We start from the raw sequence: 24,870 nt of genomic DNA, 5'->3' as shown, positions 1-24,870 counted from the left end.
TAAGTGTAAACTCAGAGTTGTTTGTTTTATTTTTCAGACTATTATTTTGGTAGTGGCTGGGCTGCCTTTAATTAGAAATAAAATTCATTTTCAAAAATAATCTGTCATTGCATTATTTTAAATTTTATGTATATAAAGTATCGGTATGCAAGTATCGGTATCGGTGAGTACTGAAGATGAAGTACTCGTACTCGGTATCGGTCTGAAAAAAAGTGGTATCGCACATCCCTAGTATTAACGGTTGAAAAAGCAACTCTGCTGATCTCTGAACTGCAAACATCTTCTTCTTCTTCTTTGGAGCAGGTGGTGACCAACAACTTAGGTGCACAGCGCCACCTACTGTGTCTCTTGGTGAATGTACTTCATTTTACTTCCTGATCACTGTATTCACTTCAGAGATCTGTAAAACCAATAGCATGTATTTTGCAACACTGGGCTGTCGTGGAAGAGTGGCGTGAGCGGACCATGAGGAAATATTGGTGAAACTAATGAGTTTTTGGACGATTAAAGCCGTTTTGGGAGCCAGCGCCACACATGCCCCATTGGCTAACAGTATATGGAGGTCTGCAGCTCGACTATGGATCTAAATTTCTCCCGAAGCACTGTTCGGATCAGAAACCCCTTCTGGGTGAGGATATTGGGTACTTCGTTCTGTAAACAACGTGAAAACTGTTTAAACCAAAATTATCCTTTAATTACTTTTATAATGTAGGGGAAAAACAATGCAACTCTATCCTGTATGCAGAGCTACTAATTAATTGTCTTTCATCACAGAAGTTATGTGTGTTTGATGTGATTTTTCAGAGTACAGATGTCACTGCAAAGCGAACGGCAGTCCTCCGTGGCCTTCCTGTCATCCTTGGAGATGAGAACACAGAGTTCTTCAAGACATGCATTGTAAGTTGTTTTTATTCCACACCACAGGATGTCCACTTTTATTTAAAGGTATATTGGACGATGTTTTAGCCAATGAATGGCGTGATGCAAGTCTCAACTATTGGTCCTCCAACATGTCAATCACGCTGTAGAAGTGCTTGCGTAACGCCGTCAAGCACGCTCATACACTCTAAAAACAAATGTCTAGACTCAACAAAAAAAATCAACGCAACAGTTAGCATTAGTCTTTTTAAGTTATGGCAACCTCAGAAATGACATTGAATCAACAAACTACATTACTTTGAGTGAATTCATTTTTTGTCACCAGTCAAAGATCATTTTAAGTACTGCTTACTTAATAAATACAAGATTTTTATGTTGATTACTCAAATAAATTGGCTGCCTACTTTTAAGTTGTTAAAATGGCCAGTTTCTGTTGAACCTTAATATTGTGAGTATTTGGGAATACGATGCTGTCACAGGCACTGTGGACTGATTCTGCACAGGCAGTATCAGGCCTTTAATAACCCCAGAGGCATATGGGAACTGTTCTGTTGAACTCTATAAGGTTTAGAGTAGTAGCAGGAGCAGATTAAATGCTCAGTACTTCTCATTCCAGGTTTGACACAAAAAGTAACTAAACTATTTAGATTAACTGAACAAGAACACAAGCAAACACAACTACCAATAACACTATTAACATCAGAACATCGAAATAAATCATGAAATCAATGTTTAAATCTTGAATATCTCATCCCAAACTCCCATGATGCATTGTGGCACTACCATCATCATTGTTAAATTCTTCAAAGAGCCTGTTTCCTTTATGCTGTGACCAACACTAACCATGCCAACGTGGTGTCCTGACCCTACTAAAAATGAATTTTAGTCACCATGAAATGTTGCTTGTATCGTGGTTTTTCATCCTGCTAACCCGCTGTCCAACTGGTCCAGGCATGGTGTGAGGCGAGAGGGAACTTAAAATTGTGAAGTCAACGTTGACAAAATCAAATCATCAAGCCAAGTTTGTTAAGTTATAACAACTTGAATTTTGTTTTAAACCCATCAACAATGAATTTTGAGTTCAAATTGCAAGCAAAATTAAGTTGATGTAATTAAGAACATAACAACTTTTTCATAACTTGAAAAAAATTGGTTTGGAACTTAGAAAGTTTATCAAAATCAACTAATTACAATTTTTTTACTTGGATCCATGTATTAAATCAAGTGGTGTTAGAAGCTTCTCTGAGTTACTTGTTAGAGTGTAGGAGCAGTAGAGCAGGTAGGATGGTCTGGCGCATGCACGTTTTTTTTAAAAAAGTGAGTAACAGACGCTTAACTTCGACTTTTTCGAGAAAACCGTCCATTGTACCTTTAATGCTGCTCCTTATTACTTTGATAGCTTTAGTTTAAGTTAGTTTTCCTCCATGCAGTCTGAATCAGTGTTACTGTACTTCCTACTTGATGCACTTATAACCTTTCCTCCTAAACAATTTCATTATTTATGCATATGTAGTATTTACTTGAATATCTGATATCAAAATATAGCGCACTTTTAGTGGTTATCTTGTGTTTTCTGCCATTGAAATTCAAGTGATGTCTGATCTGTAATTGTGGCTGTATTGCTCCTATTGGTGTTAGGACTGCGATGACCCAGCTGTGTCTCACAACCCCAGTGGAATCCTGACCATAACTCCTGAGGGTGAGCAGATCTGCCTTGACTCGCTGCACCTTCAGTCTTCAGGTACCGCCATCATATTGGAAGGAATAATTGTGATGGATGACCTTGAAAATATTCCACATGCCATGTGTTTGCTCTTTGGACTTACATATGCCTTGAATTTGGAGTACCCACAACAACTGAAGAACACCTTTGACTTCATTCAAAGGCTTTTTCTCTCACTTGGATAGAAATAGCTGAAACCAAAAATACAGTCCCTCAAAAATCTTCTGATGCCATGAGTGAATGTTATCACAGTGTTAATGTGAGGTGACTGGGCAACATTGATACCTTTACTGGAAAAGTGACATTACTTTCCCGTTCGATCAGTTTTTGTGGGAGGGAGCCTCATTGCCCTGTCAGACTACTGAATGTTTTCATGTTCTCAAGGAGAAACACAAACACTACTTACCGTTGAGGTTTTGTTTTTCCTTTTGTGTTGTTGCTCATACAGTTGTTAGATTGAATACCAGCACCAGGTTCTTTAGCCACTTGTCTCTGACTTATTATCTGACGTTGACTTATTCATCCACTAATTTAAATCAGAAAGCTAAGCCGTTTTGAGTGGGGGCTGTCTCAAACATAAGAATCACAGTTGCGCATTCAGTTGAAATTGTGATTTTATTTTGCTGTCATTTAACTGGATTGTAAACAGAGTTGAGCAATATTTGCTATTCACTTTATTGATGTTAGGATGAATGTTTGGCTCTTAAATTGACCTCTGAGTTTGTGTATTGTTCATACCATAGTCAACAGAGATGTTTTTTCAGGGATTCTCAAAGTGTGACTGATTTAGGGCTCTTTTAAGGACTCAATGCTAGATTAAAGGCTTTTAAGGACTCAATGCTAGATTAAAGGCTTTTAAGGACTCAATGCTAGATTGAAGACTGCCCAAGAAAAAAGTCACACATCATTTTTTTTCTGGAAAAGTTAGTCTTTTGAAACATTTTTCATAATTTTACATGGTTTCATGACTTTTTGACAGCAATAGTGTTCTGTCTGGACCCTGTTTTTCATGTGTTTTGGAAGAAAAAAGTTCAATTATTAAACTTTGTTTTCCATTCAAACTGTTGTCCTTCTTTGTTTAATTAGTTTATCACTTTAAGTTCAGCTTACTTGAACCTATCAAGGCAATCGGTTTCCTCATATTTTGCAAGTAATGTGAATGCTTTAACTTTGTAAGGTTAACTTATTCTTATGAGTACTGCCTAATTACCATAACTTAAAAGTTTAAGTAGCCAAAACTGATATTTTACAGTCCACCTCACTAATGATTTTGAGTTAACTTTACTCAGGTTTCTGCCATTGCAGGAGTTGTCTGAACTTATATTTTATAGTTAACCTCACTAATGATAGTGAGTTAACTTAACTTAAACTTACTGCCATTATCTGAACAATCTCAACACTGTAATTGTCAGCTTTAACTACTTAAAATTAATGATCTACTTCACATGGGAATTTTGAGGCAATCGGTCTCCTAACTTTTTTTTAATTAAAGTGAACTTATTACAATTTACAGTGTAGTTATTGCCCTTTAGTAAAGAGGGTTCATTCTGGATATTCTGTTCATGAGTAAATTTTAATCCCAGGTCGATCCACAATAGTCTTTTGTTTGTTCACACTGGTGGAAACAAAAAATTGGTTTTGATGTTCGATTGAACCCCATCTTTGGATCGGAAGGTCAGCTGGCTTAACAACAAGGCCACCGCAGAACCTGTGTGGAAAATAACTCATGGTCAACTTGCGTTCTCCATCTCTTATTTCCCGGCAAACTTGAGGTTTGAACCCACATCGAACCCAAACTTCTGTTTCCACCTTTGCAGTAGATAAAGAGATAGAGAAGTAGGGATGTCCCGATCCGATCACGTGATTATAGACTTGCTTGGGATCGAAAGTTTCCTCCTGATTCGGACTCGGTTGACTGCTTAAAACTGCTTATCTTCAGGAAAAGAAAGTGAGAGGTGTCCAAAGGGAGAATCCTGAAGAAAAGTTCAATCTAAAAGATCACAATTCCAAAAATCCAAACACGGAAGACATAAGAGAACTCGAGGGTCAACACGTGTTCCGAAGACACTGAGGCAGAGACAGGTGAAATCAGACAGGAGTGGATGGATGACAGCACAGAGACACAGAACGGCTTCTGACAGTGGCTGGTTCTATTCTCTATCGTGATATATCATAGTGTATCTGCAACCATCCATCCATCCATCCATTTTCTACCGCTTATCCGGGATCGGGTCGCGGGGGCAGCAGTCCCAGCAGGGATGCCCAGACTTCCCTGTATCTGCAACATTACACACAACTGTTATCGTGATATTTCTAAGTTTCCTCATCAAGCAGACTGATCGATCCCCAGCCTGTACACATCAGTCATCAGTCAGTGCCTTCCACTGGTCTGTATCATCTGAAGATGAGAGTATGTCAGATGAACAGAATGCCATTAAATCAGTGTTGGCCGTAAAAGGAACACATGTAGAATGCTGTAGGCTTGGTGTTAAGATTAGGAGGGTCTATCAGTCTGATATGTGACCACATTTAAGGTTTCAGTTCTCTGCTCCATCAGGTTCCTTCGTCTTGATAATGTCCATGCTCAAGGATCAAAGTCACATTCTGCTGACAAGTTTATCTTATGAATCACGTTTGTGAACAAAGTGCTGTAGCATCTTTCAAGCTTCGTTGTGAACCTAAGTAGTGTTTGTAAAGGAGGCGTCAGGTCACACTTCCTCCAGAAACAAAGAGCCTGACAGACGGCTCTCTGGTCTGTCCTGTCTGGTTTGATTATGGGTTCCTGTCATGTGATTGGTTCAAGCAGAGGTGTAGACGCCTCATGAACATTTGAAGACAGAGCATTTGGCCCACAGATAGCAAGAGGGTCTAAGAATTGAGAAAGCATTTGATGAAAACATCTCAGCTTGTGCATTCTGCTTCTTTGTTCAGCGTAGGATCTTACTCATGCTCCATATGAAGCTGAAGTATCGATTTACCCAACACAACAGTTTGGAGATTAAACAGGACAATTTGACAAAGTGTCGTTCAGGAGAGACATGTAATGTAGCATGTATGTGAAAACGTGACGCGACGTGCTCCCTGTTGTGTGACCAGGCTTTTCAGTAGCAAGGAACTGAATAACTTTCACATGGATCGATTGTGCTTTTTTGTATTAGCAGCCGTGTGCTGAGAGTCTGAAATGCAGCATAGATACATGTTCACACTGAGAAGAGAGTGTTGCTTTCACAGAGAACAGGGTTTGGGTGTGATGGGCAGACACTGTCCAGGCCTTGTTTCTTGATAAGTGAGGTACAAAACCAGTGTGAAGGTGGGACACACCTGCAAATTCTCTGCAAATTCAGAGCCAAGAATGGAAATGCAACCTCAGCATGCCCTTGCCATTCAATTTCTGCATAAAGACACACACACACACACACACACGCAACCATATATGCGGGTGCACACGTTCACATATCGATCGGACTGACAGCACTGAATAATTGAGTGGTGGCAATAAAATGAATGTGCACATTAGAGTGAGAGATAGTGGTGGCGGCGGAGGGAGAGCAGAGCGATGGCTGCAGGTTAACATGTGGATTATCATACGTGGATGTCAGCAGGACAAGAGAGTAGTGGCCTTATGTAATGACAGCTGGACTCATCTCTGATGTTTTCCTTTTTTTCACTCCCATCTCTTCGATGCACATATGCTCTCAGCAGAGTTCAGTGCACAGCAAACAAGTCAGATCAAGCAAAACAAATACAGCTTGAGGGCCTTTAATCCACGTCCAGGGTTGTGTTACAGGATGTGAGAGGACAGGAATGAAGTGGTTGTCCCTGTGTTGGTCCTTGCTGCTCTATTTTGTACTCCCCTGTCGTGTCTTCGTCGCTGAACACTTGTCCTTCTGGTTTCCCTTCCCTCTGCCGTCTGATTGCGGGGTGTGTTTCACGTGCACCTTCCCCTTCCCAAGAGTTTACGGACCGCTCTCCATTTGTGGCGGATGTGTTAGTTCCCCAGTGTTCTCCTGCTCTGGCCTTTATTTCAGACGACTGTTATTGATCTGGCCTCTGAATACCTCTGCAACGAGGAACGACTCAGACAACTGAGAAAATGGAATCAGAGCATGTTGCTTGGTTGTGAGCATGTATGTAATGCTGAAGAAAACAAGTGAGAATCAGATCACAATACCACATGTGCGTTACTATGCTGTTGTGTCATCCCAGCACAGTAGCATATGTTGAATTTAGAAGATATACATCAATCATTTCATGGAAAACCAAATCTGATACTGGTGTGTGAAGCACTTGGCCTGCAGATGCAGAAATCCATCATCCAGTTCAGGGTCGCCAGTCAGACTCCCCGCCAGCAACTCTCATCAGGTATCCAAGTATCCAGACGCAAAGCATGTGGCAGGAAATTCATGCAGTTCTCATGTTTAGCTGTGACTTGTTGAAATGTGAACAATGTCAACTTATCAGCCATTAAATCACTGAAAATCTCACAGTTTTATAGAGAGAAAAGCATCATGACCCCCCCCCCCCCCCCCCCCCCCCCCATCTGTTTATGGCTGTGATTCATAAAAACCTGGTTCTTCACATTCGAACTCTTTCTCATTATCTACCCAAAGAAATTAATTTAAAAATCAAACTACATTGAGCATGTGTTTGCCTTGTGTACAAAGTTTAGTTTATCAAGGAGTAGAGTGAATTCAGTCTCCATTTACTGTGATTGATTCCCAGCACACTGCATTGTGAGACATAAAACAGCCCTGAGGTAATCTGGAGGTAGATTTTTACACCAATTTTCTCCCCAAGGAGATAATTTATAGCTAAAAGCAAAGTCTAACTTCTACTACATCCTCAGTTACATTACTGGACGAATGGATGTCTTTATTGAGAGAGAGCGAACAAGCAGAACAATAAAGGAACATGTGTATTCTATAACTCTGGAATGTCACAAACAGAATTAACAGTTAAAAGATAATCTTCTTCCAAAAACTGCAATTACGATTAATACTTATTTCAGGAGTAAAATAAATAGCTGGTACTAATGAAGCCATCTGGCCGTGGCTGCCATGACGATAGTGTGTGCCAGGCTGTGATCTGCTGCTATTTATAAGCAGCCGCAGCTCTGAATAAGTAATAAGACCGGAACAGGTCTACAGCGTAGGTCACCTTTGTGTTCATTCCATTGGCTTCTTCGAGATTTCACTTAAAACCTGCAGAACTATTTGTATAGAGGGGGCTCACGGAGATATGGATTGGTGATACTTGGCTCCCGTGTGGATAAATACCTCACACCATGCTTGTTTCATGCATTTCATTACATTCCACTTTTCTTCAATTTGGATTTAGTTATATCGCGCCAAATACGGCAGTCATTTTGAAGCACATCTCAGAGAACGCGAACAGATCCAACTTGGTGGAGTGGGCTGGACGCAACCACCTGAGGCTGAATGTCAACAAGACCAGAGAGATGGTGATCGACTTCAGGAAGAAGAGGAAGGCTTCACAGACACTCTGCATTCTGGGAGAGGAGGTGGAGGAGGTGGAGGACTACAAGTACCTGGGTGTCAAAATCAACAGCAGACTGGACTGGAAATCCAACACCGACGCTGTGAACAGGAAGGGGAGGAGCAGACTCTACTTCTTGAGGAAGCTGAGATCCTTCAACATGAGCAGCCAGATGTTGGAGATGTTCTACCAGTCTGTGGTGGCCAGTGTTCTCCAGGGTTCTCCAGTGTTCTCCAGTGTTCTCCAGGGTTCTCCAGGGTTCTCCAGGGTTTTCCAGGGTTCTCTTCTTCGCTGTGGTTTGCTGGGGGAGCAGCATTGGGGCCAGTGATTCCAACAGCCTGAACAAACTGATCAGGAAAGCTGCTCCGTGATGGGCTGCAGAGTGGACAGAGTGGAGGCTGTGGTGGAGAGGAGGACACTGAGCAAACTGTTATCCATCATGGAGAACCCCAGCCACCCTCTCCACTCCCTCCACCACACACTGGACAGACGGTGGAGCTCCTTCTCCAACAGACTGCTACAGCTCCGCTGTCTCAAGGACAGATACAGTAAGTCGTCCCTGCCACAGGCCGTCACCTTGTACAATTCAAGATTCAAGATTCTTTATTTGCCATTGCTCAGTTTCCTGGGCAGCGAAATTGCAACAGATTCAATACAGTACACTGCAGTCGGGAAGTGGGGGGGGGGGGGGGGGGGGGGGGGGGGTTGTAGGCAGTCCCTGATGTGCTTCAGGACCAGCTTCTCAAAGCATTTTGCCACTACTAGGTGGTCAGACAGTCTGTCTGCGTTGCCTGCTCTGCTGTACGCGGCCTGGTTGCTGGATTTGAACGCAGAGTTTCGTGCCCTCAGCAGTGCCTGAACCTCGCTTGTTACCCAGGGTTTGCAGTTGGGGTAGACCCGGACTGGCTTCACCGTGGTGACAGTGTCCATGCAGTGCCTGATGTATCTAAACACTGCATCTGTGTGGATCTGTAGGTCATCATGCGTGAAGACACTCCAGTGAGGACAAAGCAGTCCTGCAGCTGAGCCAGGGCCTCATCAGAAAGAGTGTTCATGGTTCTGGTGGTGGCAACACTCCTTTTCCTGAGTGGGGTGTATGCTGGGACTAGGAGCAAGGAGAGATGGTCCGACATACCCAGGTGGGGGAGGAGCACAGGTCTGGAGGTGTGCTTAATATTTGTGTAAACATGGTGGTCCAGGGTGTTGTTCCCCTCGTGGGGCATGTTACATGTTTGACAAATTTGGCCAGCACAGACCTTAAGCAGGCTTCATTGAAGTCCCCCTGAGGATGTGAGCTCCCTCTGGGTATCTCCACTGTTGCTTGGTGATGATAGGTGAGAAACCTGCAGAACCAGGCTCAGAGGAGGAGAAACCTGCAGCATGTCGTCTGACTGTCTAATTGTTAGCATGACATCAAACACTTCGCTGCTGTATATGAAACATTTAGTCCCACTTTGTTTTGTGTTGAAGTTAAAAAAAAACACGTGACCGTTTGAAAAGTATTCATTGTATGTACTTGTTAAACTTTTTTTCAAATATTCCTCCAGTCGAACCACTGAGAATGGAGCAAGAGGAAGAGCAGCTCCTGAAGAGGATCGTCTGAGAGCAGTTCGAGAAGGGGCTGCCAGAGGCGCCGGTGGACTGGGTTTGCTGCCAGTCTGGAGGCCACCATAACCCTGGCTGAGGTCCCACTGGCTGTACTTCCCCAGAATGAGGAGCGGAGCCAGAGTCCGAGTTCTGTGCAGTGGATCCCTTCTCAGTGACATGTTCCATTCACACCAGCCCCCCTCCTGTTCTCTGGTTTTGCATCACATCAGCACATCATGGAGTGGGGCCTCATTCATACCAACACCCCCCCCCCGCGGTCTGACTGTCCTCTGAACCAGCTGGCCAGGTGATCTGGGTCGTCGGACCGCCGATACTTTCTCCGAGTCTACAACAGACATACAGCATTCAACCTGGGCTTTGGTGGAGGCAGAGTGGGTGGATATAAGGAGTGCATGAGGATATTCACTGCTACACTCTGGCACCAGTGGAATTTAGGTTTTTGCAGGCCTAAAATCCAAGCAGTAGTGTCCCTTGGAGACAAGTGTCCCCTCTTTAGAGGGGCAGGCAATGAGGATAAAAAGGAAGACATGTTGAAAACAAGAGTTGGAGCTCATTGCTGAAAATGATTGGTCAAAAATACCAGTGGAAACAACAGAGTATGACAGGCCACTGCCTGTCTGAGGAAAATTTCTGCAGTTTACTGGTGTGCGGATCTCATTGCATTTGCAGAGGCAAGAGCGATGCTTTTCAAAGTCTTTATTTGAAATGCAGATTCAGAGCTGAGGTATCCTGAGGAGGTGAGCTGCAGCAGAGTGAAGCCATCAACAGAAACTCGGTTCACTGAAGGACACGAGAGGAAAAAAACCAGGAGATGCTTGATTCAGACATCAGGACATGAACCAGTCATCTGGTGGAAAAGACGTGGACAGGGGAAGACTAAATACACAGGAGGGAGGTGGAGACAAGACATGCTAAGATATAGACAAATGGAAAGAGTGAGATGAGGTGAGAAATCAGGAAAGAAGAGAACATGTAGGATGGGAAACACATCAGGAAATAGCAAGGAGGGAGGGGGACCCTGACACAGTAGACATGTCGATGTTTCTATTCAGCCGTAGATGCAGGTTATGGACTTGGCAGTACATCATGCACTGCCTGGATCAGAAAGTTGAGTCTCTGTGCGGGTTATCTTCCAATCTTCCAGTTTCTGCCCCCACCCAGGTGTTTCAAAAAAGGCTCATTGAAAGGAGGGGTATTATGCAAAATGCACTTTTTGAGCTTTGTATAATGCTATAGTGTCATTAAAAAGATGCATGGAGTTGTTTCCTGAACCATTCATGCATATTTGAGCAATCCCTCAATCTCCGCCTGGCAGCCATGTTTAGGTTGAAACGCTCGGTGCTGCACAGCTCCGCCCATAATGCACAGCTCCGCCCATAATGCACAGCTCCGCCCATAATGCACAGCTCCGCCCATAATGCACAGCTCTGGCGTAGTCTGCACAGCTCCTCCTGCACAGCTCGCTCCCCCACCCCTCTCCAGTCTTGGAGAATGCGGATGCAGACGGACCCTCTGGGGGGGGGGGGCGTGTCTCTAAAGCCCCTTCTCCACAGTGACGGTACGGTTCAGGTCTGGTTAGATCGGATCGGATATGCGCGCGTTTCCATTGGCAGTGGTGACGTCATAAGGGTGACGAGCCGTGACCAACCGCCACCATTTTTGGTCCTGCTCGCGAGCAGCTACCACCCGTACTGTGCCGGATATGGTAGGGCGGGCCTTGAGCACCCGTGTCTGCTGATTGGTCCGTGACAAGTGCCACTCTAGCTAGCCCGCGAAGCAGCCAGCCATCTGTGACGATCTGTTCCACCAGTCTCACCGCGACAACTCCGCAAACCTTTCCAGAAAGTCTACTGAACACCGGTCTTCACGGGAGGAGCAGCGGCTGCTTTCCATCACTGCAGAGGAGGTTCAACGCAACCGAACGGTGCCGTTAGAAATGGAAAAAAAGGGAAAAAAAACCCCACCATCATCTCAGAGCGGCTGCTCTCCGTCGGCTCCAGACCCGGTCAGCACCGTACAAAATGCAAGAAGCTGAGGAGAGATTACAGAAAAATAAAGAATCACAACAGCTGCAGTGGGATCCTGAGGAAGATCCGGCGGTGTTTTGATGCCATGGACCGAAGTTATGAACATAGACCGGCGAGTGGAGCAGAGGAGGCTGTGAGGACGGAGCGGCCGCCCGGCTGAGCTGGAGCTGATGGTAAGTTTTAAAAGGAGGAGGAGGAGGAGGAGGAGGAGGAGCAGCGTCTGAACCTGCAGCTCCTTGAAGGTGAAGCAGGGCAGCGAGGCTGAATGAGGCTGATTTGTCCTCTCAGCAGCAGCAGAGCCAGGCCTTCAGACGGGTCCCTCTGCTGGTCCAGACTCTGAGAACCCACAGGAGCAACTCAACAACTGGTGGTGTCGATGTCCTTTCCAATAAAAACAGTTTTCACTCCCATATGTGTCTGAATTCACTGGTTCTTGCTCAACACAAGCACAGCAGTGTTTCTGCATTTGGCATCTCTTTCTAAGTCGTGGTGCTGAATGGAGATGAAATAACTTCATTTGTAAAGGTTGTATGTGGTGATATTTTGAATATTTTATATGGTGATTATCATGAACTTCAGACAATTCTGCACTGTGACACATTACAGTAACCGGCTGCTTTATGGAAACACACTTCAGTCTGACTGCTGTTGAAGAGCGAAAGGTAAGGTGGAGCCAGAGTCCACTACATGTAGGGAGAAGCCAGGACTGATTTAATATTACCCTGTTACAGCTTTAAACTCAACTGTCACTAAACACAGCCTTATAAAACAATTCTCCCGTCATCAACCAACTCTTCTGAGCTGGCCTCATGTTGTTTGCTGTTGCTTGAGTGCTGTAGATTGATACTAAAAGGCTACTAAAAAACACCTAATACCCCTCCTTTACGTTATCACAAAAATAGGCATGTTTGCATGGGCCAAAAAATTGTCCTTCTAATGGGACTGTAGGTGAAGCAGATTGTAAATGTGTCATATGGGATTATATTCCGGATCTGATTGTACAAGGTCGTCTACACTGATCAATGATCCGCTTGTGTCTCATATAACCAGCAGATTATTGGTTCTGTGCATGCATTCCCTTGCATGTAGTGAAGTGATGATGCGCGCAGGAATTAGGAAAGTCAAACACAAGCAGAAGGTGGTTTACGAGGTGGACGGTGGTTGAAAAAACTTTTTAAGAAAAACCCCTAGAGAGCAAACACAGGAGATGAGAGATGGCCACTAATTGTTCTGTTGAACAATTTGTCAAAGTTGTTCAAAGAGCTCTGTGGTAGAGTACCAGCTGGCCGTGACCCGGGCCCCACTGGCAGAGGATCAGGCCCGGCCAGCTGGGTTTCACTCCGCGGGGCCCGCAAGCGAAGCGGAAGCCAACCAGCAGAGCATTCACTATTGAGTGTATCATGGAGATGTTTGATCACTATTTGAGCAGATATCCAGCAGATAAAAACACTCTGCTAGGGGCTGAAGACTGCTGACTGCAAAGGTAAAGATCAGAACCTGGAAAGTGGAGAGAGACCTTTAGGTGATGGCACAGATATGGAATAATCCGCTTCACCCAGGGTCTGTGTCGACCAGGACTGAGCGCGAATCGCTTCATTTAGTCTTGATGCATACAGATGCTTTTAATCCACTTTTTCTTTTTAACAGATTAAAAAAAAACTCACCTATGTCTACCTGTGAAGGTAGCCCTTCACTCTCTGGTAGTCTTGGTCTACTGTCTGGGGGTCCTAGCGTCTCACTCTCTGGTCGTCCTGGTCCTTAACTCCCTGGAAGTTGTAGTCCTTCACTCTCTGGTCCTCCTGGTCCTTCACTCTCTGGTAGTCATTTTCCTTCACTCTCTGGTAGTCCAGGGCCTTCAATCTCTGAGACCTCTGTGGCAAGAGACTGGGAGAGCAGATGCAGGTTAGCTTATGATCAAACACACAGTTTGCTCTGCTTGTCTTGCTGTTGTTTACGGTCTTTGATCACAGAGGGGGGAGTGTGCAAGAATCAGTCATTCACTGAACCTCCGATGGGATAAAAACCAGCTTTGGAAATGTTTGGTGTTGTGCTTTTCGTCTCTATATAATACAGTAGAATAGAATTTATTTATCTCTCCATGGAGAAATTTATTTGGGACCGAGCCCTCCTGGCATGGTGGCCAAGGTCTCTATTGTTCTTCGTTCGTTTATTGTCGAAGTCGTCACTCACCAAATTTGGCACGCACTTCATGACCGGCGAAAAATTTTACAAAATGGAAAAAGTAACCCCATCTGCTCTCTAGCGCCACCTATAAACAGTAAAATAGGCACCACGGCCTGCAGGAATGTCGTAGAGAGATCAAACTAATGTTCACGTCGTTCGTCTCATCGAGATCTAAAATTCACGCGCTGACACCCCTGACCTAAATCCAACAGGAAGTCCGCGATTTCCCTTTCAAAGTAAAATTTTGCTCAAAATCACTCCTCACGAAAAAATTATCTCCTCCGAGACTGTTTGTCGTACAGACATCAGACTAACGCGACATGAAAGAGGACAATTTTCTCTACAAAAGTTGTTAAAAACTTTGTCAAAAGTCTAACGGTGTGGATGTTATTAGCATTCAAAGTTGGAAGTCTGAAATCCTGCCTTGCTCCGGCCCTCATCCGTTATAATGGGAAAAAAACCCAAAAAGTTGCCTTTTTCAGCACCTTGAAAAAGTGTTGAGTGTGACTAAACCGTGACTCCTATCAAAAAACCAAGCACACGTAAAGCGTCACCAGGTTCTCCCAAACAAGATGATATGACATAAGTGGGGAAAATATCTTGATTATATGGTAGTTTTCACGAGAGAGAAAAGGTGTGCGCTCTGCATTTTTTTTGCTCTCAGTTATAATGGAGCCGGATGGGGTAAAATCTCGCGCTTCTCACAAACTGAGGCCTCTACGGTCCAAACTAAAAGTCTGACTGCTCTGAAAGCCTCACCAACTGAAAGACAACTAATTTTCCTATCAAACATGATATTTTTTGTTCAGTTTTGCCAAACAGGAAAGGAACAAGGAGCAGTTGTTTCCCAAACAGAAACTTATATTTTCTCCTCTCTCCCACTCAAACCGACATGACCATATATGGGCATACGGTGCAGTTACACAGCTGACAGCAGCTGTCAATCAAACTCTGACACTCAGGTATGGAAAGCCAAAGGAGTCACAATTCGCCACTAATCCAACGCGTCAGATCATTAAGACGCCGTAAAAAACGCCCGTTTTTAAATAAAACGCACGTTTTTTACGGCGTTTAATTTAAAAACGGGCGTTTTTTACGGCGTTCTACAGCCTTCGGTAAGAGCGGCGTAAAATACGCGCGTTTAATTTGTCTAAATGCGCGTTTTTTACGGCGTTTTATTTAAAAACGGGCGTTTTTTACGGTGTCTTAATGATCAGACGCGTTGGATTAGTGGCGAATTGTGACTCCTTTGGCTTTCCATACTCAGGGGCTGTGTTCGAAACCGCATACTTACCTCCTACTCATACTAACTTAGTGAGTATGCAGTGCGTTTACACTGGCAGTATGCCATTTTGAGTATGCGAGAAGTTCCCGGATGCATACTGCATTCGCCAGAAATGTTGCATATACATCGTGTGTTCACTACTCATACTGAAATTTCCCAAGATGCAACGCGGCAGACAGCGGTTGCACCAGAGAGAGCTTGTGCCGCCTGGCGGCCGGTGGGTGTAGTGGGGGGTGGGGGCAGCTTGGGTCGGGGGGCAGGGCCCTGGCCCCGTGATCTGGGTCCGGCCCCGGAGGGTGTGAGAAACTCTGCGCTGGCCGGCGGGCCCATGCCTGGGTTGGTGCGGTGCACCGGGGGGCCCGGGGGTCCGTCGCCAGACCTCTGGAACCGACTCGGTGTGACGCCCGGGGCGGGCCGCTCCGTAGGACCGCTGGGTGAGACCGGGCGTCTCGGTCCCGCTGCCGAGCGGGTCGGCGGGGAGCGGGTCAGAGTGGCGGGGGCGGCCGGTGGTGTGACCCGCGGTCGCCCGCCACCAAAGCCCGACCGGGCCTGGAGGCTGGGCCGCCGGGTCGGGGGACCCGACTGCCACGGCCACGGCGGGGGCCCCCGGGGCGGGTCCAGGGTTTCTCTCCTGCTTCTCTGCTTCTCTGACTCCTCCTGCTGGATCCTGGCTCACATTTTGCCGAATTCGTCCGAACAAAATCCTAAACGGTTGGTATTCGGACAAATAAACGACACACTCGGCTCTAAACCACCACTTTGTCTCCTAATTTAAAAAAAAAATCTCAATGATGTTCTACATTTGAAGAGTTTAGAGCTAAAGTGAAATCAGCTTTAGCAGGTCGATTTCGGCTCGGGGGGGAGTGCAATGCATTGTGGGTTATTATGCAGTATGCTGTAGTGTAAACGCTTTGCATACTGTCTGATGGACTGAGTATGCAGTATGCAGTATGGGGAGTATGAGTATGGAGGGATGTAGTCGGCAGTATGCGGTTTCGAACACAGAGAGTGCCTTCATTCAGTGACTCTCAAAAGCAGATGGGAGAAGCTAACAGCTCCATGTTAGTGGATGACAGATGCTAACAGCGACATAGCAGTGGATGAGAGATGCTAACAACTCCATGTTAGTGGATGGGAGATGCTACCAGCTACATGTTAGTGGGTGAGAGATGCTAGTGGTGCTAAAAAAACCATGTTAACGGATGAGAGATGCTAACAGCTACATGCTAGTAGATGGAATGCTAACATTTCCATGTAAATGAATGGAGGATGCTAACAGCTAAATGCTAATAGATGAGATCCTAACATCTTCATTTTAAAGGATAGGAAATGCTAACAGTGCTACAAAACAATGCTAATAGGTGAGATATGCTAACAGCTATATGTTGGGTATTATTCCCTCACGGAATAATCCCTAATCCCTCACAAAAAATCACCAAATTTGGCACGCACATCTGGACTCGTGAAAAATGTTAGAAAATGGAAAAAATAACCCCATCTGCTCTCTAGCGCCACCTACAAAAACTGAAATGGTCGTCACGGCCCGCAGGAATGTCGTAGGAAGTTCAAACCAAGACTCACGCGATCGTCTCATCAAGGTCTAAAAGGTTGCTGGACTGTCAAAATAAGAGCCTCAAACCCCTTCAAAATAAAAGTCAAAATTTTGTTGATATTTGAAATGATATTTAAAACAAAACACATTGACAATTTTGGGTTAACCGGTGTCAATGACAGCATATACTACCTTTCCAAAATAAAAGCCCAAAATTCTTTCAAAATAAAAGCCCTTTTACAACAGAAAATGAGGTAAAATCAAGAAAATGGATCTTTACAAAGTAGCAAATCTCCCGGTTACCTAGATTCCGGCCAGCAAGGTATGAGGACATCTCAGTCGTGGGCCGGCGGGGAGGCTCGGTCCCGACCAATGCCGCTTGCGGCTTTAATTGTTACAGAGGCTCATAGAACACATAGCGGGGGTGCAAAAAAATGAGGAAATGTGCAAATAAAGAATAAAAATAAGTAACAGTGTAAATCTTATAAGAATAATAATATGATAACAGAAAAATATTAGAAATCTAGAGGAAGAAAAAATCTAACTTTATATACAACCTAAATGTAAATATAACAGTCTACACAAATATGGACAAATATGTTTTAGTGCACCAGAATGAGGAGTATAATTCAAATCAAGTGTCCATGATTGCTTATGGGGGTTATAAAGTGACGATGAGTGCAGGATATTATAACGCCCAGGGTTATTGCATCTGTCCAGTCTGACAGCGGTGGGGATGAAGGACCTGCTCTGTCCTGCACTGAGCATGTCTCAGTCACCCACTGGAGGAGCTGCTGAGCCCCTTAAGCTATCTCTAACAGTTTTGGATTAACCCTACATTATTGTTGCTACACTGTTGTTGATGACTGTAGGAACAAAACAAAAGTGAATGAGAAGATTAGGAGTCCGGAGCTCCAGAACTGGCTGTTGAGGATCTTCTGACCTTAGGGGACAGGGACTTCCCTTCCTATCACTGCTTCCATCTGGACTATTTTTGACAATCTTTGTTTTACTTCAGTCTCTAAAAGCTGAATTTTTTAAAGAAAATACCGAAGATTCCAAATTAAATTCTATTGAAGTTCTCAGTTACTTTCAGTTTGATTGCTGTGTTATGCCTCTGAGGTTTTTCGAGGAATTTTCCTGACAACAGCTCTTAAACAGAAAATGCTGAAAGAAGATCAGGAAGTTTTAGTTTTGCATGAGAGATGTTAAAATAAGAAAAGTAAGGTGTCAGTCAATGTTCTCTGCGCTGAAATCCATTCACCTCATTCACACTGCTGCTCTATGTCATATGAATTCATTATTCCATTGCCTTTTTGTTTCAGGTCACTTGCTTTCAGGCAAATAGTGAACATTTTATGTTTGGAGTAAATGTGGGCTTATTTTCTTTTTCATAAATGACCAGTCTCTATCACAACATGGTTTTCCACTTCCAGACTCATTTTTAAGCCTCTCATGAAAATAGTCTTATGCAATGCAATTTTTTGTTCATTTTGTAGCGTGATCGGTACGACAGCTTCGACAACCACCTTCTAATCTTGATTACTTGCTGGTGGCCAAAGCGCTGCTCTCCAGCTGCCCTCGCTGTCCTCCACATGCTCTGCAGACGGTCCTCCACCACAGGGCTGAGTTCGCGTGGGCTTTTCTCAGGAAGAAAACATCGTCCATCCCCCGGCTCATAATGCAGGTGTGTATTCATGTCAGGCACACAAGCTGAGGGGTGGAAGCTGTGGAGTGCGAGGAGGAAGAGAAGAAGGCCAGCTGGTCCAGACAGCGGGGGGGGGGTTATGATAGGAGATCGTGCCTGAGCATCTTGGGCTGGAGGAGCGTGAGAGAGGCCGGCAACATGCCTGTAGGACCCACAGATGGAGCCTCTGGACGGGGAGAGGAGGAGCCTCATCAGTTATTTCTGAAGCACTTACAGATGACTCACACACCCTCAGAAGCTCGCACACATCAGTCATGAGGCAGAGCTCAGAAGGTCCTGTTCACTCCTGGAGAAGGCTTCCTCTCATGGTCGCTCTGGAATATTTCTCATTGATATGATAATTCAGTCCTCATGGCTGAGTTTACCTCACCATTTGAGATCCTCAGTATAAGCTCCATCTCAATTGTTTTATAGTTTCGCGTTGTGGAAAAAGTCTATGTATTGGGTTAGGTTTATTGGGTTGTATTGGTCTATGTATCTATACAGTGAAATGTGAGAGCAATTTTAAAATGGAAATAATTTTTCTTAATGCCTTCCTTTAATATATGCTGTATTTGTAAAATGAAGGGAGAGAGGTAAACAAACCTGGTCCCTCAGTTTCTGTTTCATCACTTTGATCTGATAATCAGGAAACTAACAACAGTTGCATTCAGGTAGCAAACACACCTTTGGCATTTGATAAAGTCAACACTCACTCAGCTCACTGTGTCACTTTTTCAGGTGCTTCTCTTTTACATACTGGCTATACATCCACATGGGCTTGTTCTCTGTCAACAAAACACTGAGTCAGAGCTGAATCCCAGTATTGAGGCATCTTCGGTTTTTGAAGCAGAGTGATAAGAAGCAGAAGAAATGATCATGTTCAAATATAAAGTTTAAATTAGCCCCTCCATGCCCCTCCCGGCCCCTCCCGGCCCCTCCCGGCCCCTCCATGCCCCTCCCGGCCCCTTCTGGCCCCTCCCGGCCCCTCCATGCCCCTCCCGGCCCCTTCTGGCCCCTCCCGGCCCCTCCATGCCCCTCCATGCCCCTCCTGGCCCCTCCCGGCCCCCCCCCATGCCCCTCCCGGCCCCTTCTGGCCCCTCCCGGCCCCTCCCGGCCCCTCCATGCCCCTCCATGCCCCTCCCGGCCCCTCCCGGCCCCTCCCGGCCCCTCCATGCCCCTCCTGGCCCCTCCCGGCCCCTCCTGGCCCCTCCATGCCCCTCCATGCCCCTCCATGCCCCTCCATGCCCCTCCTGGCCCCTCCCGGCCCCTCCATGGCCCTCCCGGTCCCTCCATGCCCCTCCCGGCCCCTCCATGGCCCTCCCGGTCCCTCCTGGCCCCTCCCGGCCCCTCCCGGCCCCTCCCGGCCCCTCCATGCCCCTCCTGGCCCCTCCCGGCCCCTCCCGGCCCCCCCTCCTGGCCCCTCCAGGTCCTTCTAATCAGCTGGTCAAATAGTTGGTGACTAGCCTAGACGGTGTTCATCAACTCATTGATGTCAGCCGTATGGAGAGTAATCTGATTCCTTCCACCTATTCACTCACATCACCTGGCTCGTGACCATCCTCCTCCGGCGCCGGACTGTTGTAGTCCCTCAGCCAGTTTTGGTATGAGGCACTTCCTGTTTAGCTCTGTAATCCACGCCTGAACTCCCCCTGCTTCTCCTTCATTTCAGTCTGGATCACCTCCGTCCTGTCGTCTGCTGCTCTCTCACCCTGCCACTCTGCTCCTCCACCCCCCCCTGGGGGGGGGGGGGGGGGGGGGTGGGGGGGGTGGCTGCTTTCTGCGAATGAGTCTCTGTCCCATGCTCCGTGACAGTAACCATGTGTAGCTCATTTGAGGTTCTCACTTTTGTTATCATAGATATTGAAGTTTAACTTTCCTCTTATGTCAGCTTTCTGTTACTCTTACATTATCGGGTTGGTTCTGACCTGTGTTTAACATCACCCATAGAATTCCCTAAAAACAATTATTTATCATGTAGTTGGTTTCTTTCCTCTTGACCTTGTCAGGATTTCATATACATGAAAAGATTGGGTTCAATGTTTTCTCAAGAGAACCGGCAGCAGGTCGTGGTTCCAGGTCCCAATGTGGCATTGCGTCCCGGGTGGGCCGGTTCTCCTGGGCGTGGTCACGGCCCTCTGTATCAACGAAAACATCGTCATATCTTTGCCCTCTCTTCCTTTTCTCCACTCTTTTTGTTGTTGTTGTTGTTTACATGTCTGTTCACTTATTTGTTTCTTTGCAAACTCAAACTGTGCATGTATGAAGTGGAACATTCAGTGCTTTCAGCACCGCCTTCTGGCGGTCATCTGGGACTCATAGAACCTGAGTTAAATTCGTAACTTTAGATTTATCGAGCACTTTCATGCATTTGAACATTAAAATGGGTCAGTGCCCTTAAAAAAAAATAAGAAAATCATTGCATTGTCAATGTTATTGAGATGAAAGAAAATGTCCAAAGAATGTATATATGTATGTAAATATGCTATGTATGACTGAAAAACTGACAAAATAACAAATCTCACTCTGGCTTATTGGCCTGATGCCCCATATGTGGCAAAATCACTTTCCATATCAACCCATGGTGTGGGAGGGTGTGAGGCTTCTCCACACAGCGACGAGTTATTATCACTGAGGAAGTGAGAAAAGCTTTACATCGGATGGAAATCCAGGACGTTGAATTGATTTCTGCAGTGTGAGGGGTGGAAAGTGGCCACTGTTTCTTTTCAGTACAGCAAAAGTAACTGCTTGCTAAACTTCAACCAGTGGTGAGAAAATAAGTCATCTCGTGGAAATCAAGGAAATCCTGGTTTTGGGTGTTTGACTACAAAAATCTCTGTGTCGCTCTGCCTGAGTGGGGGGGGGGGGGGGGGGGGGGGGGGGCTCTCTGCCCTGTCCACACGGAGCCAAAACGCTCATATTTTACAAAACGAATTGCGTAAAGACGGAGTCAGCAAAAAAAAAAAAAAAAAGCGTCCACATCAGTGAACTGAAGACGCATGTAAACGCTGTAATACATAAGCCACGCCCACTGGCGGCGCTGCAGTGCAGTAATAGTTGGGTAGTGCGCATGCGTATAAAAGCGCGTTGTATTCACGTTGTATTGTAAACAAACGCAAAAGACGGCGACCTCTGGAGCGAAAGTGAAGGAAAGTTTGGTGTGGGCGGACGACGAGGTACAATTACTATTTTACACAGATATTTCAAAGACATTTTGAAGCACCGTTGTTGTTGTGGTTCTGTCGGACTTCCGCGCTGCGTCCTGTTGTAGAGGCGGGGCGATGACGCAATCCTCTCAGTAAATATGTGCGGCAAAGGCGTCACAGCGGAGACGTCTCAGGCGCGTCTTCAGATGTTTCCACTCTGGGACCCGGCTTCAAACTTTGTGGTTTTCAGAGCCCTGAGACGCCGGCTCCGTGTGGACGACGGGTGACTTTGTACAAACATTTGTGCGGATTTGTCTGAGCTTGGCTCCGTGAGGACAGGGCCTTCGTCCCCTTGTTTTCTTGTGGGCTGTTATACTAATGACTATCTGGATTAGGTCTCTGCTGATGCTCTTGTGTAATTTGATACCTGGATCCCCAGTTCACTACCAGCTATATTCTCCAACAAGAGTCCGCAGGACGCCCTCTGTCTTATGCAGTGCAGTAGCCGGTCGTCTGGAGTGTCGATGTTAATTACAGGCCGTCTTATCTTGCCACTCTCTGCCTTCACTTGCTCGTTTCTCTCACTTTCTGTCTCTCTTCCTGACAGTCCAGCAATATGTGTCAGTACTCAAAATAAATAAAATAAATTAAGAAAACATGTTAACAAGAGGATCTTTATACTTACAAGATCCTCTTGGAAGAGCAGATCTGTGGAGATGTAACAGCAGCCGGACCTCCATTCTGCTGCTCCCACGCTGGACAGGACAGGTTCTACATCCTAAGAAAGCAAACAAGACATCAACTTGTGAGACTGTAAAACAATGCTCCACCGTTTAACCACAGCTGGCACTAAACCTACCCGGTTCAGATGTGATGGCATTCTGTTTTGAAGTGAAAATACAATAAAACAGAGCAGCAGGACGGTTCAAAGATAAAAGAAAAGAGTGAGTTCTTATAAATATTTCATGAAGAGATGGATTCCAGCTTAGTGACACAAAGACACATTTTATTCCAGCAGATTATCCAGACGAGAAATAAAGAGGATTGTGTCGACTTTTTGAGCATTAGCTCTCGCTGTGTCCTTGGAAATGTTCCGAAGTCTCTGGCCTGCACTTGTCTAGTTATCTATCAACATGCAGAATTCAGCAGTATTGATCACATCAGCAGTGAAGCCCTTGCTGTCACATTATGCTCACATGCTCACCTGGAGGAATGGTGGGAATGTCTTAAAATCATCCAATGACAGTGAAGGGATGCTTACAGATGTCAGCATGATCAATGCAAAGCAAATGAAAGACTACAGTAGAGAAGTCAAACTACAGGCCGGCTTGGTTAAGCAGTGGACAATGCTGTCAAGCCCCCAGGAGGAAGGATGGAGCAGATGTTGCAGGCTGCACTGAAAGCGAATGGAACTGATGAAGGAAATGGCTGACTTTTCCCTCTGAGCAGCCTGTTGCATTTCATTTATTCTCTAGATGCTTTGTTTTGAGGTGTGGCACTGATCCCAGCTTTGTTCTCCCCTTAATGCAGGCTTATCATTGATTCAATCTGGATTGCCAAGCGACACAACAGGGAGCAATTTTGAGGTGTGTTTGTCTTTGGTTCGGCATATCAACCCAGTCTCACTCCAAACTGTGTGATAGCTGCGTTAGTCCACACCACACATTGTAGACGTGTCACGATAAATACTTGGAGGGTGGTACACTGCTACGTTTGATCATCCCAGTCTTTCAGGCATGTCTTCTGGTCACATGACTGCCGTCTATTCCCACTCCGACACACTCTAGGCACATACAGCAGCTGTGTTTCACTGTCAGTAATATCGTGAAATGTGTAGCTGTAAAAAGTGTATTTAAAAAGTTTGAAAGAGGACCAGTTACTGTGGATTATCTAATCTAATATCTGAAGTCACATTAAGAAAGAAATCAACACAGTGAGGAGAAATGACTAAAGAGCAGATATGGCCACACTCTAAGAAGGACACGGTTGTTATTTTGACCCAGTATCAAGGTTGCGATGATTGGGTAACTTTATTGGGTTATTTTCATGGAATGGGGTATTCAGAGAACCCAACTCCTATGTTGTGTCTGTTGGGTATGGAGTTGTTAGCTGTTGGGTGGTAATTTCAGTAGGTTTAGATGGGTTGTTGTGTGATACCCAGGGCACTGGGTTAAAACCAAACCAAACCAAATCAAATCAAACTTTATTTGTAGAGCACTTTTCATATTAAGAAAACAACACAAAGTGCTGAAGAGTAACAAACAATCATTTAAAAAAAAGAAGAAGAACAAAAACCGCACCATCGATTATTATGCACACACACACACACACACACACACACACACACACACACACACACATAGAGACAGACACAGACAGCCAGGTGCACACACACATACAAACAGACTCTTCCATTTTCATTCACACAGAAAGGGAGACATGGCCTGGCACTGAGCATCATGGGAAACACCACCAGTGGGGCCGCCTACACCTGGAGAGGTCAAAGGTCATTAATACTGGGGCTCCAGTGCCCGACCCCCAGCCCCGCCCGACCACAGGAACCCGCACACCAAGGTGTGGAGACCCCCAGGCCAGCCGGGACCAGAGCGCAGGAACCCCTACAGTGGACCGGGACCAACTCCCGGTGTGGAGGACCCCCCTCAGAGTGGAGGACCCCCCTCAGAGTGGAGGACCCCCCTCAGAGTGGAGGACCCCCCTCAGTGTGGAGGACCCCCCTCAGAGTGGAGGACCCCCCTCAGTGTGAAGGACCCCCTCAGTGTGAAGGACCCCCTCAGTGTGAAGGACCCCCTCAGTGTGGAGGACCCCCTCAGTGTGGAGGACCCCCCTCAGTGTGAAGGACCCCCTCAGTGTGGAGGACCCCCTCAGTGTGGAGGACCCCCCTCAGTGTGGAGGACCCCCCTCAGTGTGGAGGACCCCCTCAGTGTGGAGGACCCCCCTCAGTGTGGAGGACCCCCCTCAGTGTGGAGGACCCCCTCAGTGTGGAGGACCCCCCTCAGTGTGGAGGACCCCCTCAGTGTGGAGGACCCCCTCAGTGTGGAGGACCCCCTCAGTGTGGAGGACCCCCTCAGTGTGGAGGACCCCCCTCAGGAAACTCTGGAGTGAAACAGCTAAAAAGTTAAGACATGATACAAAGTTAATATAAAATAAGTAAGATAAGATTATAAAGTAAAAAAGTAAAATAAGTTAGAAGTACATAATAAAATTAAATTACATTAATAAATAAAATAAAATAAAATAAATTAAAAATACATAAATAATGATG

At 45.7% G+C, this 24,870-nt stretch overlaps 1 long non-coding RNA gene across 1 annotated transcript; it reads left to right on the top strand.

The window, feature by feature from the left end:
* Positions 1–760: 760 nt before the first annotated feature.
* Positions 761–3,424, top strand: LOC115405590 (uncharacterized). Its single transcript, XR_003933442.1, has 2 exons — positions 761–897; positions 2,518–3,424. It is a non-coding gene; the product is annotated as an uncharacterized LOC115405590 (long non-coding RNA).
* The last annotated feature ends 21,446 nt before the right edge of the window (positions 3,425–24,870 follow it).

The sequence above is a fragment of the Salarias fasciatus genome, chromosome 18 (assembly GCF_902148845.1).
Source record: "Salarias fasciatus chromosome 18, fSalaFa1.1, whole genome shotgun sequence".
NCBI lineage: Eukaryota > Metazoa > Chordata > Actinopteri > Blenniiformes > Blenniidae > Salarias > Salarias fasciatus.
The sequence above is the reverse complement of the archived record's forward strand: the minus strand, read 5'-3'. Positions and strand labels throughout refer to the sequence as shown.